The following is a 17121-nucleotide window of genomic DNA, read 5'->3' on the forward strand; positions in this document are numbered from 1 at the left end:
TTTCAACGAAAAATAAGTGTTTCATATGCTAAATGCTATTTATTCTATTACTAAATGCTATTTATTCTATTACTAAATGCTATTTATTCTATTACTAAATGCTATTTATTCTATTACTAAATGCTATTTATTCTATTACTAAATGCTATTTATTCTATTACTAAATGCTATTTATTCTATTACTAAATGCTATTTATTCTATTACTAAATGCTATTTATTCTATTACTAAATGCTATTTATTCTATTACTAAATGCTATTTATTCTATTACTAAATGCTATTTATTCTATTACTAAATGCTATTTATTCTATTACTAAATGCTATTTATTCTATTACTAAATGCTAGATTACATTACTAAATGCTATATTCTATTACTAAATGCTATATTCTATTACTAAATGCTATATTCTATTCCTAAATGCTATATTCTATTACTAAATGCTATATTCTATTACTAAATGCTATATTCTATTACTAAATGCTATATTCTATTACTAAATGCTATATTCTATTACTAAATGCTATATTCCATTACTAAATGCTAGATTCTATTACTAAATGCTGAGATCTATTACTAAATGGTGAATTCTACTGCTGAATGCTAAATTCTACTGTCGAATGTTAAATTCTACTGTTGAATGCTAAATTCTACTGCTGAATGCTACATTCTACTGCTAGATGCTGAATTATATTTGCTAAATGCTACTTTTTTTTAAAAATTTCTCTCTTCCTCAAAAACTTTGACTTGAAGGAAGGAAATTTCGAGTTAAAGAAAAACTTTAACACTAAAATACGAAAAATTTTCTGGGGTCTGAAAACTTCGACTTAAACTGATATTCGAGCTATCGGAGTTCAACTTAACAGTAATAAGCATATGTGTGGTTAATAAATCGTTTGTAGGTCTTCCTGCTCTTTCAGCAGAGAGGGATTTTTCTAAATGAGAGATGAGAAAACCAACTTTAGCTGACTATCACTGTGTCGTCAACGACCTGGATCCTCACGGTGAGAGTCCAGCACGATGCCCACAGTGGTATGTCGTCTGATTTACTGTATATTCCCAAAAACAAATCCAATTATACCTATTTTATTAAGTCAGTACCTACTCCGCGATTCAAGGCACAAAGAACGCATTCACGTAGAATCTTGCGGCCGTGTCTATGACACAGCCAAATATTTTTTTTCCTCTATCTAAGCTAAGCCTTTTATTTTTACTCAGCATTAATCATAAACATATTTAATTAATGGATTTGATTTTCTATTTAATAAAGTAATAAGGATAAATAACTTTTTCCGCGAAGAAATTCTATTATTCTTCCATCATCAACGGCAAAAGAAAGGAGGTAAATCAAGGGGGAACGTAAACTAGAAGAAATACACAAGATTGCATAGAGCGTATCATGTAAGTTTTCACTTTAATAAATTTTCTGCGACTCCCCGTGATACGTAAGATTTCTTAAGAAATACAATTTTTTTCCCCTTCACTCTCGATATAAAAAAAGGAATAATATGGGAACGTAGTATGCACAGCAAGGAGTTCCTTTTGGTGAATTTCTGTCGATGAAATTCCCGTACATGTATGTGCAGGGGTGAGTAAATTCATCGACTCATTTCTGGGTTTTTATCAATAATGTCCTAAACCCCCCCCCCTCCCCGACTGTGACACCCGACTCCATTTCGGGCAACAGAAAAAATATATATATTTATGATTTAATGATTATATTCATGACAAAAATGTGTTTCCTTTTGCGTGAAGTCGAGTTTGACCTTTCAATTTTGAAATCCGATTAAACCCATTTCATTAAGTCAGTACCTACCCCGCGATTCAAGGCAAAAAGAACGCATTCACGTCAAGCCTTGTGGCTGTGTCTTCCATTTTTTTCCTCTAATTCAGCATATTATTCATAAAAATATTTAATTAATGAATTTGATTTTCTATATTTAATAAAATAATAAGGATAAATAACTTTTTAACAAAACAAGAAACAAGTTGTATTTCGTGTATTTTTATGCAATAAATTACACTATCAAGGAGATAAACACTAAGAATCCCAGTTTTTTTTCAATTCACCCATAATTATAAAAAAAAGAAATTAATAAATGGGTTTTGCATTTAACCAGAAAATAAATAACGAATAACTTTTTCCTCAAAGATATCATTATCTTTCTGTAACCTCATCAATGTGGCAAGAGAGTGTTTGGAAATACAGGAGATTGCGTATAGCGTATCTTGTAAGTTTTCACTTTATTAAATTTCCTGCGACTCCACGTGAGACGAAAGATTTCTCAAGATGTAAGATTTCTTTTCCCCCTTCGATCTCGATATAACGAAAGGAATCCCACGCGAACGTAGTATTTACAGCGATGATATATCATTTCACGATGGCGTATATGAATCTTTAAGGTCTCCCAACACAACATGCACTCTATCCACGGACAAATATCCCACTACGAGGTGATTTTATTGAAAGACAACAAAATATGAGGTTGAACCTCTCTTTTTCAAAGGAATAACATCAGGACGAAGAATAAAAACAGTTTCTCCTTCAAGAACTATATATTACATTTGTTTTTTTTTCCTCTTCTTTTCTTATATTGAACCTCGATTCCATCATGAAACGAAAAGTGGAAAATATTGCTTTCATCACACAACAGAAACCTATCATGTATTTTTTCGTATTTATTTATAGTATTCTTTCAAATATCTTCTTTTTTTTCCCTTGGAATCCCTACGAATGTCTTCCAGGAATCCTTTGCTAATGGAATTCCAGCGATGAGTTTTTATTTACTCTTTTTCAGAGCTGAAATTTTGATTATGATTGGTGTTTGTTGAAAATCATCTTACTGGATAATGTGTTTATACAGAGGTAGAACCAACGTTTATCTTAGGATATGGATCCACATTTCTACTCTGAACTTCTTAGTTTCACACTCTTAAAGGGGTACAAGATATACAGGGTAGTCATGAAATAACTTTGTTGATATACGAGCCCCTGGTGGCCGCAAAAAAAAAATCAACGAATAAGAATATAATTCGTGATATAGGTTTTTTGAAGCACGTGCCCCAGCTCTCACGGTTACTATCGCAGCAAAAATATTTCGAAAAACTTAAACTACATCGCTCAATTTTATACATCGGAAAGTTATTGGTGCAATAAAAACAATGAATCGCCTGGTGGGGTACCTGTAGCATGATAAACTCTGGCCCTAGAAGCAGAAAAAGAAACGTGGAGAAAACAAATGCAGGCAGTGATGGTAAATTCGTCAAGCAAAATTTCCCTCGAAAATTTCCTTTTTGACTAAATTTTTCCCACACATTCCGAAAATTGTGGTGCCAGCTATCGGTGGATATATGTGGTCAAGTATTTTACTCTGGAAAAGCATTGTTTTGCATTTATATGTTTTTTTAAACAAAAATTCTTTTGTTTGATTGAACTCTCAAAATTTCCCACCAACGCCAAGAAATTCCCCATGTGGACCAATTTTGGCCAATTTTTCCCACGAGTTACCATCACTGAATGCAGGTCACATTACTGCCGTAGGTAGTCTTGTTATGAAGTGTGGTATGAAGAGGCCGCCAATTCTGCCAACGGACCAGCTCATTTCTGTGCCAAAAAGCTGGTTATATGCCAAGAAACCTGTTTCTAGGAACGAGCAGAGAGAAGGCGTGAAGGGCTGAGAGGGCGTGGTCCTCTCAGTTTTCCGATTTCCGCATCGATTGACGCACGTCGTGAAAAAAAAAATATGTGCGCGTGAACCGGTCGTTTAGACTGAAGTTCAATAAATAAGGCCACGCCGTCCGAAATGTCAAAAATGTTTTAAGTTGTGTTTCAGTAAAACAATTAGACGAAATGCACGTATCCTACCTGTCGATCCATCTCTTTCGGGCCTCGGAGGATTCCAAAGGACGTCACGAATGTTGGGAACCGCCTATACTCGATTCAACCAGGTTGTCACCTACTCGTTTCCACGCTACCTCGCAAAAAGGGAATACATCTTCAAAGTCACATTCCACGGTATTCTCTGTTATTAGACAGGATTTATTGAACATTAACATTAACTCCTTTTAGTTTAATTAAAAGCATTTTTTTAATTATTCTCTTAATTTATGTGCAATTATTCATTAGTTCTTTTCAATCCATTAGTTCTGTTAAGGCCCCGGTTTCTTCAGTTTTTTAGTCGAAGTTTTCTTGAATTTGTTATTTAATTACACCAAAACGTTGATACAAGTAATTCCCCCCCGATAGATCCGCGCCCGATCAAATGCATCTAACTATTGAACCTGGAAAGTATCTCACAGTGCTAAATACAGCAGTACAGACTTCAGTGGATTCAGCTCAAACGAATTTCATTTTAAAATTTATTCGTTTTTCGTTGTGAAGTAGCTATTTTCTGAGAAAAGTCGGCGGGCCACAGAGGAAAAAGCATCTGCCCTTTCATACTACAGATTCCCTTCGTTAACACTGTGTCTTAGTAAATATTTTCATGTAACCGAGACATCCGTAACGACTTCTGCTAGATATGCGATATTCAGACCGCACACGGTCAGGAATCCGTACATACCCGTAATTTACGAGACATTCATCCACTTTTGGCCTGGATTTTTATACAAAAATTAGCATGTATTTTGAATGAAGCTTACTTGAATATTTATTTACTTCTGAAATTGAACAGGAAGTTGACCCATGATTCCAACTTCGTATACAGCTGACGTTCGTTGCAACGAAGGCCCCTCTTTCCACGGGAAACGGACATTATATTGAAGTTTGAAAACAATAGAATCTTAAGAAAATTCATATTTGGACGGAATAAACAAGTCGCATGTCATTGTAACGGCCATCCATTATTGCGACCGTTCCATTATAACAACCGGTACGGGGAGTCCCAATATTTTTTTCCTATTCATACAGTAGAGCCTCGGTAATCCGAAGTGAACGGGACCGAAACCGCCTCGAAGTACTGAAAACTCTGATTATCCGTAAAATATGATATGAAACGAATTTTTCGAAGGAGGGGTGGGGTCCCGTATTGATTTTTACGGTCGACGCCCTTTATAACGAACCCACTTTGTAGAGACCATTACCACGACTGTTAGGATAAGTCCCGAATTTTTTTCACAGAACGACTAACATATATGATAAACGTTCAGTATAGCGACCCTAAAAATATAACGCCCGTCTTCGATGAAACGAGGGGGGGGGGTTCGTTATATCGAGTGTCGACTGTATTTAGAAAACAGTAAGAAAGTAGAATGTACATCTGTGGATCAACCGGACTGCAGCCCTGTCAGCCTCATTTGACGCGTCTTCTAAAGCTTCACAAGTGATGTCCATTGCTGGAGGAAACATTAGTCCCGGACGCCTTCGAGCGAGGCTGGACCTCGCATCCTGCAGAATCTCTGCAGGCCAATAAAGTACATACTTCTAGATTCTTCGGAGGACGGTATACCTAAGGGGAAATTCGTCGTATATTGCACTGATGGCTCTAAACTGGAAACAGGTACAGGAGCTGCCTGTATAAAAACCGTGGGAACAGAGATCGTGGATAAATGGGCTGCTAAACTAAAAGAAAACAATTCAGTATATCAGGCTGGGATGCTCGCTGTATTTACAGCAGCTCTGGATGCAGCTACACGAAGGACGCAGACTGTAATAAGATCGGATAGCCGTTCGAGTATCCAGGCCATTCTAAATCCACTCTCATGGCTAGAAGGATCAGGACTATACTTGTATCTCACCCTTCAATACGCATCTCCTGGGTAAAAGCCCACAACGGCCAATGGGGTAACGAGCTAGCGGATGCGGCGGCTAAAGAAGTGACCAATACCGGAGACTTTTGCGACGAACTCTTATACCCAGCTTCTTACGCCAAGTCTTTGCTCTGGCGAGGCATGATAGCAAAGTGGCATGATAGCAGGGGATGGCCACGCGAGCTCATCTTATTTGTCACCGGTCATGGGCCTTTCCCGGCAAACTTGCATCGCTTTAAAGCGATTGCCAGTGACAAATGTTCTTGTCTTAAGCCTGGCACGCCCCTGCACTACGCCACATGCTGTCCAGAAACGACACCCTATCACTTCCATTCACCGGCTGCCCATCTACACAGACCATGGATGCTTATCATACTACGCAGAGAGGAATCAAAAGAAAAGGTAAGAATATTGGTGAAATTCCTTGAGGAATATACTGAGAAGATAAGGGATCCATCTCCTCCAGTTCCTGTAACTCCGGTACCAGCGCTTCGTTAAGGAGATCGCCGCGTCTTCACCCAAAAATATACTTTTGTCTATAGTCCTAACTAACGAGGAACGGACCAATGTATAGAGGGAGCTGAATGAATGAACGCCAAAATTTTGCCACTAGACTTATCCCGTTGCCGAGATCTCTTCCAGCCCAGCTTCATGGCAGAGTCCGGAACACTTTATTCTTTCTAAAAAAAACATAATATGTTGTATGGAGAGGGCTATGAAAAATATTTTTTTTTTTGGGGGGGGGCAGACCCTCCAGCCAGGGACCCGGCCTAGGGATCTGAAACTCCTCGCACCCTCGTTGGAAGAATAAAGAAAAATAGAATGAAGTACGTTTTTTATTTTTCTCAAGAAACTTAAATATAGGAATTTGTGGAAGAAATTTTTTGTTTAAGTTCTAGCACCACGGATTATTCGGAACATTCCATTTTCAAGGCTCGTATTGTCTAGAATCTACTGTACCGTGATATTTTTCATCTAATATAACAATCTACCAAGTCCATAGAATCTAACACAATATCCGAACTGGGCTCCCGCTCCACCTTGCGAAGAAATGTACAAAATCTGTGTTCCCTTCGCTAAAATTGGATTGACTTCCAACTTTGGTATTGCGGATTCGTAAGTATTTATTACATACAATTATTAAAATCGTGTATTATTGTTTTCTAACCTGATTTTCCCTATAACTGAACTGCATGCATTGCAACAAAATTAATAATAATTTTAATTATTAATTTTTAATCAAAATTAATATTAATTTTTTTTTACAAATTCTCGTAAAAAGTTCTCTTCTTTTTTCCCAACATTCGATACAAACACCTCTCAATATTACTTCCGCTTTTTCCATGTTGCGACAGGTGTGGTTTTAACGAACATTAACCTTTTTGTCATTTTGCCTCAATGTAAGCATGCAATGAAAATTCTACGAATGTCTACGAGCTGCGATGCACTATTGAGTAGAAGAACAATTGCAGTGAAGCTGCATCTGGTTGGAAAATAATAAAATTGTAATAACTGATTGCATGCACGCATCTATACACGTATTTTTGAACTGAAAAACACTGTTTTTGAATTTTTCTTTGAAGAAAGAGGTGGGTCAGAGCTGCGTTTAAAGGTTGAATTGGAAAGAATAGTATTTTAGATGGTTATATTGAACACGAAGAGCATCAGATGAATAAAAAAAAAAAGGACCCATTTTACCGGTCGTTATAATGGAACGATCACGATAACACGCGGTCGTTATAACGATTGTTGACTATACTGTAACGTAATTGATAAATTATTGCCCTTTCCTCCACAAAATATTCATGAGCCAACAAAGGAATAAATTTGATTTTTTTGTAATCTCACTTAGTATTTCAGAAACAATTCATACTTCTTAAGGAAAATCGAAACAAGTACACAATCGTTAAGAAAAATTTAATTTATTTCATCAATTAAATAGGTATCAGACTAGCTAGATTCGTTCATATTTGTACATCGCATTCACAAAAAAAAAAATCATGGCAAAAATGCATCCATTCAAACTAGAAAATATAGCCAAGAAAGAGAGAAAACATATTTAAGTGCGGCAAACACTGTACATTTACGAGCTTCTCATTTTATTTTATTTTTCATTTTTCTACTCATTAAACAGTATTATATTGCGTATCATAAGGAACAGAAATGATCCGGTAGTTCCACAAGAGAGAAATTCGACCATTGTTATCTTCAAAGAAACATAATAATTTCACGAGAAAAGAAAGGATAACAGCCATAATAATAATATTCTGCAGAAAAATTTCTTTCCTAATTAGGCGCAAAAAAGAGGAAAGGAAGATACGACTTCGTAATAATCGGGACATTTTTTTTTTTTTTTTACGGGATCTGGAAAAAAATGGAGATTGTGCTCATTCGACGAGGACCGAATTCCAATGTTAAATTAAGAAGAAAAAAAAACGTCTCATGCTAATGGGAAATTAATGTCACGAAAGAGCACTTATAAACCACGAAGTGATGACCTTTTTTTCCTCTTTTCTCCTTTTTTTTAATTCCCGTAAAACGAGGACGAGAAATTCTTATGCATTTTATTAATTTAATTGGATAGTTAAAGAAATAAAAGCTTGAGATTGAAATCAGCCATGTAACATCAGATATGATTAATAATGATCTATATAATCTCTCGCATTCGTCTAAGAAATTGAACGATTGTTTGTCTTTTTTTCTTTTGGATTAGAAATGTGCTAGACGTATTTTGTTGAAGAATCAAGATCGGATTTTGCGGTATTATTGACGCACTGTGTTGTTATGACGAGATGCACAGTAATACGAGTTTAATATGTTGATTTATGTTTGTAAAATCAGGCACATGCATAATACAGTCTGCTGTACAGCGAATTTTGTCGTTCTTAATTCGGCCTTTATCGCATCAATCGTTCATCGTAGATGTATGGATCTGATTTGAAAAATGCTGAAATCTGTTCAGAAGTTACTCTGTACCAGCTTTGAGAGTGAAAATATACTATGTCATAAAATAAAAAATATAATTTTTTTATGTCCCCTCCTTCTCTCACTTCCAATTAGAAAGTTGCCCTATCTGGCTTGATGACAAAAAATAATAATCCAATCTACCTGCAATATTCGCTGAGGTATATATATTCAAAAATTTGAGAGATAGGTTGGGAAAGAACAACGTAGAATAAGGGACACGACGCTTCTTGCCCTCGTTTTGATGATTTCTCACAACTTTTCTCCGAATTTTTGGAATTCAAATGCCTCAGTGAATATTGCACTGAAAAGCATGGAAATTTTTTTTGTCCTCAAGAGAGACAGGGCAACCGTAAAAAAAATTGATTTTTTTTTTTATTTCATCTCACACTATATTTTCAGTCTCGAAACTAGTACATAGCGATTCCTGTATATATTTCGAGCATTTTCTAAACTAGAACCATACCTCTACGACAAACGGTTAGTGAAGTATAGACCGAATCAGTACTTGCAGTTTATACCTTGTCCTGTAAACCCTGTCCAAGAAGTCTTTACCCTGGCTTTTCTCTTCTCGACGTTTGTTCTTCTGGTCGTAGGTGGAAACTTTTGCGTTGCAAATATGCTTTGATTGAGATACATGTTCATGTGTAATGATACTTATACGTAAACAAACTATTTTTTTTTAAATTGCGAAAACTAACGTTTTATATGTTTCTCAGAATTTGTGGGAAAAAACAAGTTTCTCATTGCTGTACAACAAATATTACGTGAGGCGTTGAATTTCAAAGTTAGAGAGGGAGATTCAGGGTGCGATCAAAAATCTATGAGCAAAATAATTAGATGTTAAAGGGGAAGGACGTCCAGTGATTCAAAGCGATGCTTCCTGGAAAGAACAACATAATGTCTGTTACTCATTTCTTCTAAATTCCGGTTTATTTGTTAGAGTCAACTGTAGTAACAAGATCTTTTTTTACCAATTTTTATACATATTGAAACACATTATGCTGTTGAGACACATCACGGATTATACAAGTATGAATCTTACTCGTACGCATTATCTCTTGCATTATTTAAGCTTAAAGAGTAATGTTCTACAACATCACAGAAACTTGTTTAGTCGCTCTTTCAAGAGAAATGGAAATATAAAAAAATGACAGGCCAGTAATATGCTAATAACAAAGAGTTAACCTTACAGTGCATACTGTTGCCGATCTGCAACCGCTACTTTAAACGTTTCTTTTCCCGTTGCCAATTGACAACTTCATGTTTGAAACATTCGTTATTCCTATTTCTCATTTTCTTTCGAAAGTCATTCATGGATGGCAGTAAAACTCCTTAATTAAAAGAATGAAATGCATTTATTCTGTAACCTATCGAAAAAGAAAATCGTGCACTGCAGTGTAGAAATGATTTATTTGAATTTTTTTTTACGTTGAAGTTTGCAACCCATTTTTTTTTTTCTTTTTATAGTTTGAATCTCAAAGCTGGTAGTTGTGTATTTGGAAAGTAATAATACTTCAATACATCATCTATTTTATATGCAATTTCATACGTTTTCTTTAAGATCCTTTATAAGGAGTACAATTTGGAAAAAAAATTTTTTTTAATATTTTTCCCGGCTTTCTATAGATTTCATTAATTATGGAAAAAATTATCAGCGCAAAATAAAAACATCATGCATTGTAGGGTTAATATTCAAATAATAATATACATATATCGTACTTCATAGGTGAACATCAAATTTCGTATCTGTGCGGATAGAATTGCGTGATTTTACACATATATGTGCATTGCATTTACACACTAAGGCATTTTTTATGATTTTATCACGAAGGCATGCGGGGACTAGACATTTATAACTCGGCAAAGAAAAAAAAGTATTCAGAACTATACACACTTAACGACCATTAGTTGACAGTTTTAGACACACATAATAACTTGTAAGAAAATAGTTCCATACGCCAATGATTTCTGAGCCATGAAAGGGTCGAGAAAAGAACGCGTTGAATGTATGCATAGAAATATTATACGCCTGCGTATTCTTGAACTGATAGACATGTTCCATTTAGTTCCATCTTGCTTCGAAAGTTTCGAGCTCCTTATTCAATCTTTGGCTTAATATTCTTCAATCTTATCCACGTTATTATACCAAAGGTGACTGACTCTCAGCCATCAATCAGAATCTCTTTTCCTAACCTCGAATAATGATTCTCTTATTCTTGTTTCTAAGTATCTGGCTGAGAGAGCGGGATAGCGAGAGAAAGAAAGATTATGTATGAAGTAACAGCCATCTAAAACATGGAAATCTTTCATCTATATAGCTAGCTGAACGATGATTATATATAATAGGCATTTGCTGTATTTACTTAGTCGGGAGGAAATCAAAAGCAGCGATGGCATTTTCGAGGTAAATGGGGAATGATCTTCCATGATGTACTAGCTCAAAGGGCGACGATACCTCAAAAACTCGAATGATCTGATATCTGGATGAATTAATCGAAAAAAGTTATAAATAAGTCCGCGATGTGAACCAATACGCTCGACAAACTTGTAGCTAAGACATAGCGATGGCCATAGGAAATTTTAATATAGTGATGTTATTCTGACTTTGTCAATGTTCAACTTCACTTCGAGACTTCGTTACAGAATGATATTATGTGGATTCACTTTGAGACCTCGTAACACAACGATAGATCAGTCTAGTTATCAACTTTTAGAAGGCCAAGGCCAGGCAAATTGTAATTCAATTTTGCAAGTGGAAAAAACCCTATCTCAAAATATTTGCTTTAGACGGAGTCAATCGACTCTCGATTAAGCGAAAGATTTAGAAATTGTAATGCGTATAGCAGCAACCCATGTCACAAAAAAAAAATTGCTGGAATATCCGAAATGGGATAAACAGAACATCGAATCCCATATAAGCTGGTCCACACTGGTCCACCAGACCAGTGAGACCAATGTCAAGTCCTACTAACGGGTTGCGGCTGGATTATAGAAAATCTCTGATACAGGATATGTCATGAGTTAAGTACGTACTGCGTTTTTCTAATGTATCTTATTTTTTATTTTGAAGGCATTCAAACAACAGAAATTAGACAAATTCGTTGATTAAATTGGATAATTCAACACTCCTTAAATGATTGGATTTCGTCTACGACAGTCTGTTGTAAGTCAGTGCTATCTTGAATCCTTCAGTAATATTCACAAACTTACCACATATTTCTATAGTCGTTAAGAGTGGGAAAGAACTATGATACGACAACGGCATGTAGAGCGAGATGTAGCGATCTCAAAAACATGTTAAGGCGAAATTCTCTTACTTAATGATCAGTCTTTCCTCGTTTAAAAATCTTTAGCACTATTTTTACATCATAAAATTGGCCTGCCACGCCAAGGTTAAACGAAATCAAGTACACAGCACGAAATGACAATGAAAACCGATTTGCGCCTTTCCGACTCCAAAGAATAGATCTTTTTTCTAAGGGTTTTTTTCCGAAGTCTACAGTGGTAATTGAAGAGCTACAATAATTTTGATCCCCTGATAATCTTTGATTTCACAGATGAAGTGAACATTTCAAGTCTTTTGGATGAATGATACATGATTGTTCGACTGAGTATGAAGAAAGCAGGTCAATTCAAGAACCATACGCATTACCACTCATAATGACATCATGCTATTTTATAATTTAGAAATGAGATATGCGTTCCGCTTTCAGGCTTAGAAATCAGAGCCAAGTCAGTATGAAACCATACATGATACAATACGTATTATTGCAAACAGTAAAGAAAACAACACACATATTTCATCAATGTCTTAGAAGAAAACAAAACAAGAAAAAAGCGTTTTTTGTTTGAACAGTTTTTTTAAATGGCACTTTGTTGGGCTCCGTACTGCCGATGTTCAAATTGTGAAAACAAAAGATATCAATCACGGAAAATCGATGAGATCGATCTCCACATGATAATTATGGTGATGGATGTTGATAAAAGTTTGCAGTTGAAATCGGCTTCAGGTACGGGCATCGATCTGCAATGAAAAAGAAAAAATGCATTTCAATATATTTATTATGGTGAATGTGATGAATCGGTAAATATGCATAATAACTGGTTAGCATCGTCTCTTGGTAATTCTCGAAAAGTCACCACTTTTGCCGGCAATTATGGATAATACCCTCAAGCGTCGTTGGTAAGTTTGATATAGACACTTTTATCAACACACGTAAGTTTTCAAACTTAGTTGGGTAATGAATAATCGCAGATCTCCTTTTTCTGTGATTATGTATAATAAGCTGGTGTAATTGGTGAATTTGATGAATATGAACAAAGATTCAAATGAGCCTAGTATGTGTTATGAATATAGACATAGGCAGATAAAATGATAACATATTTTACGATCGTCCTCCAATATAATGATACAATGCACGTATGAATTACCAGGTATAGTATATCATACTGTACGATTTGCCATGTTTACGAATGACGCGACGCTTGGGTATTATGTATAATCGCCGGTAAAAGTGATCAAAATTTAGGGTAATTTATCAAACTTGTCAAAATGCTCGGTGGTTAGGCTTGATTACGGATGGATTAATCACATACACACAAAAAATTCAAAAATTTGTAAAAGCAAAGAATTTGCGTAATGAGAGAGTTCGTTATATCGGAATACTGTCTCAAAACATGTTAAATTGCGCTATATCGAAAAGTTCGTCTTCAGAACTCAAATAGAAGTTATTTCGGGGATGTTCGGAAAAATTAGTAAAATCTAAGTTCATTATACACTGGCTCGCAAGTGCGGTCATCTTAATAGTTAATCTTATCATGGCAGTGGGACCGATCTATCCTACTTGTAAATGCGAAATGGCGATTATGCATAATAACCTTGGAATGTGGTCGGAATAGCGAAGTCATGTTGCCCCCCCCCAAACAAAAATCCTAGTTACGGTTTACATAAAAATAGACGACAATGTACAAACTGAACCTGACAACAGATATTGACACCCTCATTGACAATTTCAGAGAAAATAAAACAGAACGTAAATGTAGAGTCATTTCAGAGATGAAGAGCAGTGTGGGGTGAAGTTTCATACATAGAGATGTTGTGTATATTTAGTAATTATAAAGAAAAGAAATTATAATTATAAAAACGGAAACCTGTGTTCAACGGCAAAATATCTCGGTCTCTTGCGATTCCGTTGAAGACAGGTTTTACTCTGTATTTCTTTTCTAATTTAACAAATTCATTTGAAAGAAAAGTATTTCAATGGTATTAAGTTGGTACCCAAATCCATTTGAATTATTAAATTAATGATTTGAAACTCTCAGGGAGGGTCGCCGTCGCACCTCCCTCATGCCATATTAAACCCTGCATCAGCCGGCATGCCTCCATACTCCAAAGACACCAGATATTTGAATGTTGTGGTCTGGTCCAATCCCGGGAAGTGCGAGGCTTGATAATTATCACATTATGCATTCGATAAATTAAATGGAATTTTTATAATGACTTTCTTTAGGAACTTTCCAGAATCTGTGATTCGTATTTTCCGGCATGCCGGCTAAAATGCGGAGAATACGGAATTTACCATAACCAGTTAACGAAATCGTTGAAGAGAAACTTCACACAATAATCACACAAGGTAAATGGGTTAACTTCACCGTAAATTATCCAAATTAATATTTCATTCAATAATGATGATGGTCTTCTGAAAACAGCCAGTTTTATACGATATAGATGAGTATTTTCGAATAAAGTTCGAGAGAGAGAGCGAGAGAGAATGAATCCCAAATTGAATACGAATCTAAAGCCACTAATTGACGGGCATCAAATATCTATGGATACCTCTTACGACCGTCATTTACATGCTGAAAAATTTAGATCTTGATTAAATTCGAGTTTTCTGGAGGAAAAACGGATTATATTTCGAGGCAGTTGTTCCACGAAAATTTCGTTTATTTTCCTCGGAGGATCATTCGGATCAAATCCCTTCGGGAGTTGGGGGGGGGGATTCATCATAATTGCTTCACTGCAATGCGGATGCGCGGAATAACACTTCAACCCCTAGAAACAACGCAATCCATTTTTAATGGATCCTGGTTTGTGAGGGAAAGGTCAACGTGTAAAACTTGATTAACACTGTCGGAGAAACATATTTTGACATCCTTCCGTCAGATTTTAAATAATTCACTTAAAATCGCGTATCCCTTTACCCCAATAGTGCCGAGCATGCCCGCCGGGTACACAAGATAAATTTTCGATAATGTTGAGAGAGAGTATTTCGCGAGGATATTATATTCAAGGGGAGGCGGGGGTTCCGAAACGTCATCTATTTTCTGTCTAGTGCTGATTCCTGCTAATGTAATTCGTATCTGACTTGTTATAGATTAAGCACACACTCACATACTGGCTATGATCATCACCACGTCGTCGTCCACTTCAGGCTGGACGGCTGACCGACCGACGTCCGAATGTGACGAAGCCATGGACGCGAATTTAATACGTTTTGAAAATTAGATTAGTTGTTTAAATTAAGGTACGAATGAAAATCCGTTTCGGGTGGTCGGTGTTTGATCCTCTTCTGATCAATCAGAGAACTCGCGGTTTAGAGAATACCTTCCTAGGTTTTCGAGTAAGGCAACGTCGGCGAGAAATGAATTGGTTTACACCGTTGGTCAACTTGGATTGTAGTTCGAAGATAAAAGCTGATCTTCTACACTACGGATGTAGACGGTATTCTCCGGGAGGAAGTGGATTATCTCTGTCGCGAATATATAGCATTTGGAAATATTTGTGAAGTGTGCTATGGGAAATAGGGTTACAGGGCTCTCTCATTTTTGAAGTCCGGTTTGTTTCACTAAACTTCTACGAAGTAAGCCAACGTTTTCTAACACATATTATTGAGGAACTGATGAGTTGAAATAAGGAAATCGTATTGGTATTTACCCATTGTGCGCGGGCGTAGTCAAACAGTCCCCATTACTAATGTAGACTCGTCCTCTCAATCTGAGCACGTGATCTTCTTCACTTCCTCACTAACTGAGATTAAGATTGTTACCAGCATATTGCTGTTAAAAAAATGCGAGGCATTTTGATCATTCGTGATTCACGCACTGTATTATCATCACAAGATGTACAGTAGCAACCCCATGTGTCGAAATGCAATATTCGCTGAGGTATTTCGTTTCAAAAATTGGGGAAAAGATGGGAAAGAACAGCATAAACTAAGGTACCCACAGCGATTCTTTCCTTCATTTTATATAACGTCTTTTCAAAACTTTCTCCGAATTTTTAAATCCAAATATATCAGCTTATAGTACACTTAGAAATATGAAATTTTTTGTTCGCCTCAATAGAGACGGCAATGACCTTTCTAATTCCAAGTTATAGGATAGGGAGACCGTAAAAAAAATCGGATTTTTTTATTTCATGATGAGCTATATTTGCACTCTAGAAACTGGTAAAGAATGATTCCTGAATATATTTTGTAACTAGACCATTTTTTAAACTAGAACCGTACATCTATGACGAACGGCTGATGAGATATACGACTTGCAGGACATCCTGCATACCATGTTCAGGAAGTCCTTACCAAGACGTTTCTCTTTGGGATCTCTCTTCCTTTTGGGGAGGAATTCGTTTTTTATTAGAAAAATTATTTGGTGTCGTGCAAACTCGATGCCTGTTTTTTCACGGGATTTACAGTATATTTCTTGAAAAAGTTTGGCACAAAAATGATTGCTGATCCATCTGAAGAAAATGATGATGAAAGGGTATTTTTTCTACCAGAAATGGTTCAGGTGAAGAGAATCTTGGATCCAATGGCGAAGTGATGGATCAATTTTCAGCAACTGTGACAGTGAATCAGAGCGACCTGTGACATAGCTGGCGAAGACAAAAACCTCATTTAAACGAAGTAGCCGTTTAAGCGGGTGTTTCTTTTGAAATTTATTAATAGTGAGTTCCCGTTACCCTGAGCTTTAATAATGCCACCAGTATCATGAGATTTGATATACCCACACTTGCGTTCACGAGTCCAAATTTAGGCTACTACTATTACTCACACAAACGTAAAATGCACCTCGTATACATTCCTCTGCAAAATTTCTAATGACTCAATGCATGCTGGCGTGTTTTGCGAGTATGTATATGATTGATCTTAACGTATTGGTGTGACCAGATCGTTTCGTGGTACTGCAATCTTTCTTCCATACTTGGAAGTGAAGATGGTAAGTGAGATTGAAATTTCATGCCATGCAAGTATCATGTTGATGGTCTGACTGCTCTCTTTGGAGAGATTTTTTTAAATGGGAGACCGGCTCTCATTCGCGCAGGAAACAGACTTCAGGCAACAAATAAATTTTGGCTCCACGCTGGTGAAAGTTGACAAATTGTATAATACAAAACTATCTCGT

General features: G+C 36.2%; 1 protein-coding gene across 1 annotated transcript in view; it reads right to left on the minus strand.

Annotated features, from left to right (window-relative positions):
* Positions 1 to 10178: 10178 nt before the first annotated feature.
* The window catches only part of LOC149084191 (uncharacterized), a 259211-nt gene continuing 252268 nt past the window's right edge, over positions 10179 to 17121 (minus strand). Inside the window, exon 6 of the mRNA XM_089234540.1 lies at positions 10179 to 12739. The gene's annotated coding sequence lies outside the window, so the exon portion shown is untranslated. The remainder of the gene's footprint in view (positions 12740 to 17121) is intronic.

This window comes from Pholcus phalangioides, unplaced genomic scaffold (genome assembly GCF_987345545.1).
Source record: "Pholcus phalangioides strain wild (caught in Gottingen) unplaced genomic scaffold, Ppha-v1.0 ptg000008l_1, whole genome shotgun sequence".
NCBI lineage: Eukaryota > Metazoa > Arthropoda > Arachnida > Araneae > Pholcidae > Pholcus > Pholcus phalangioides.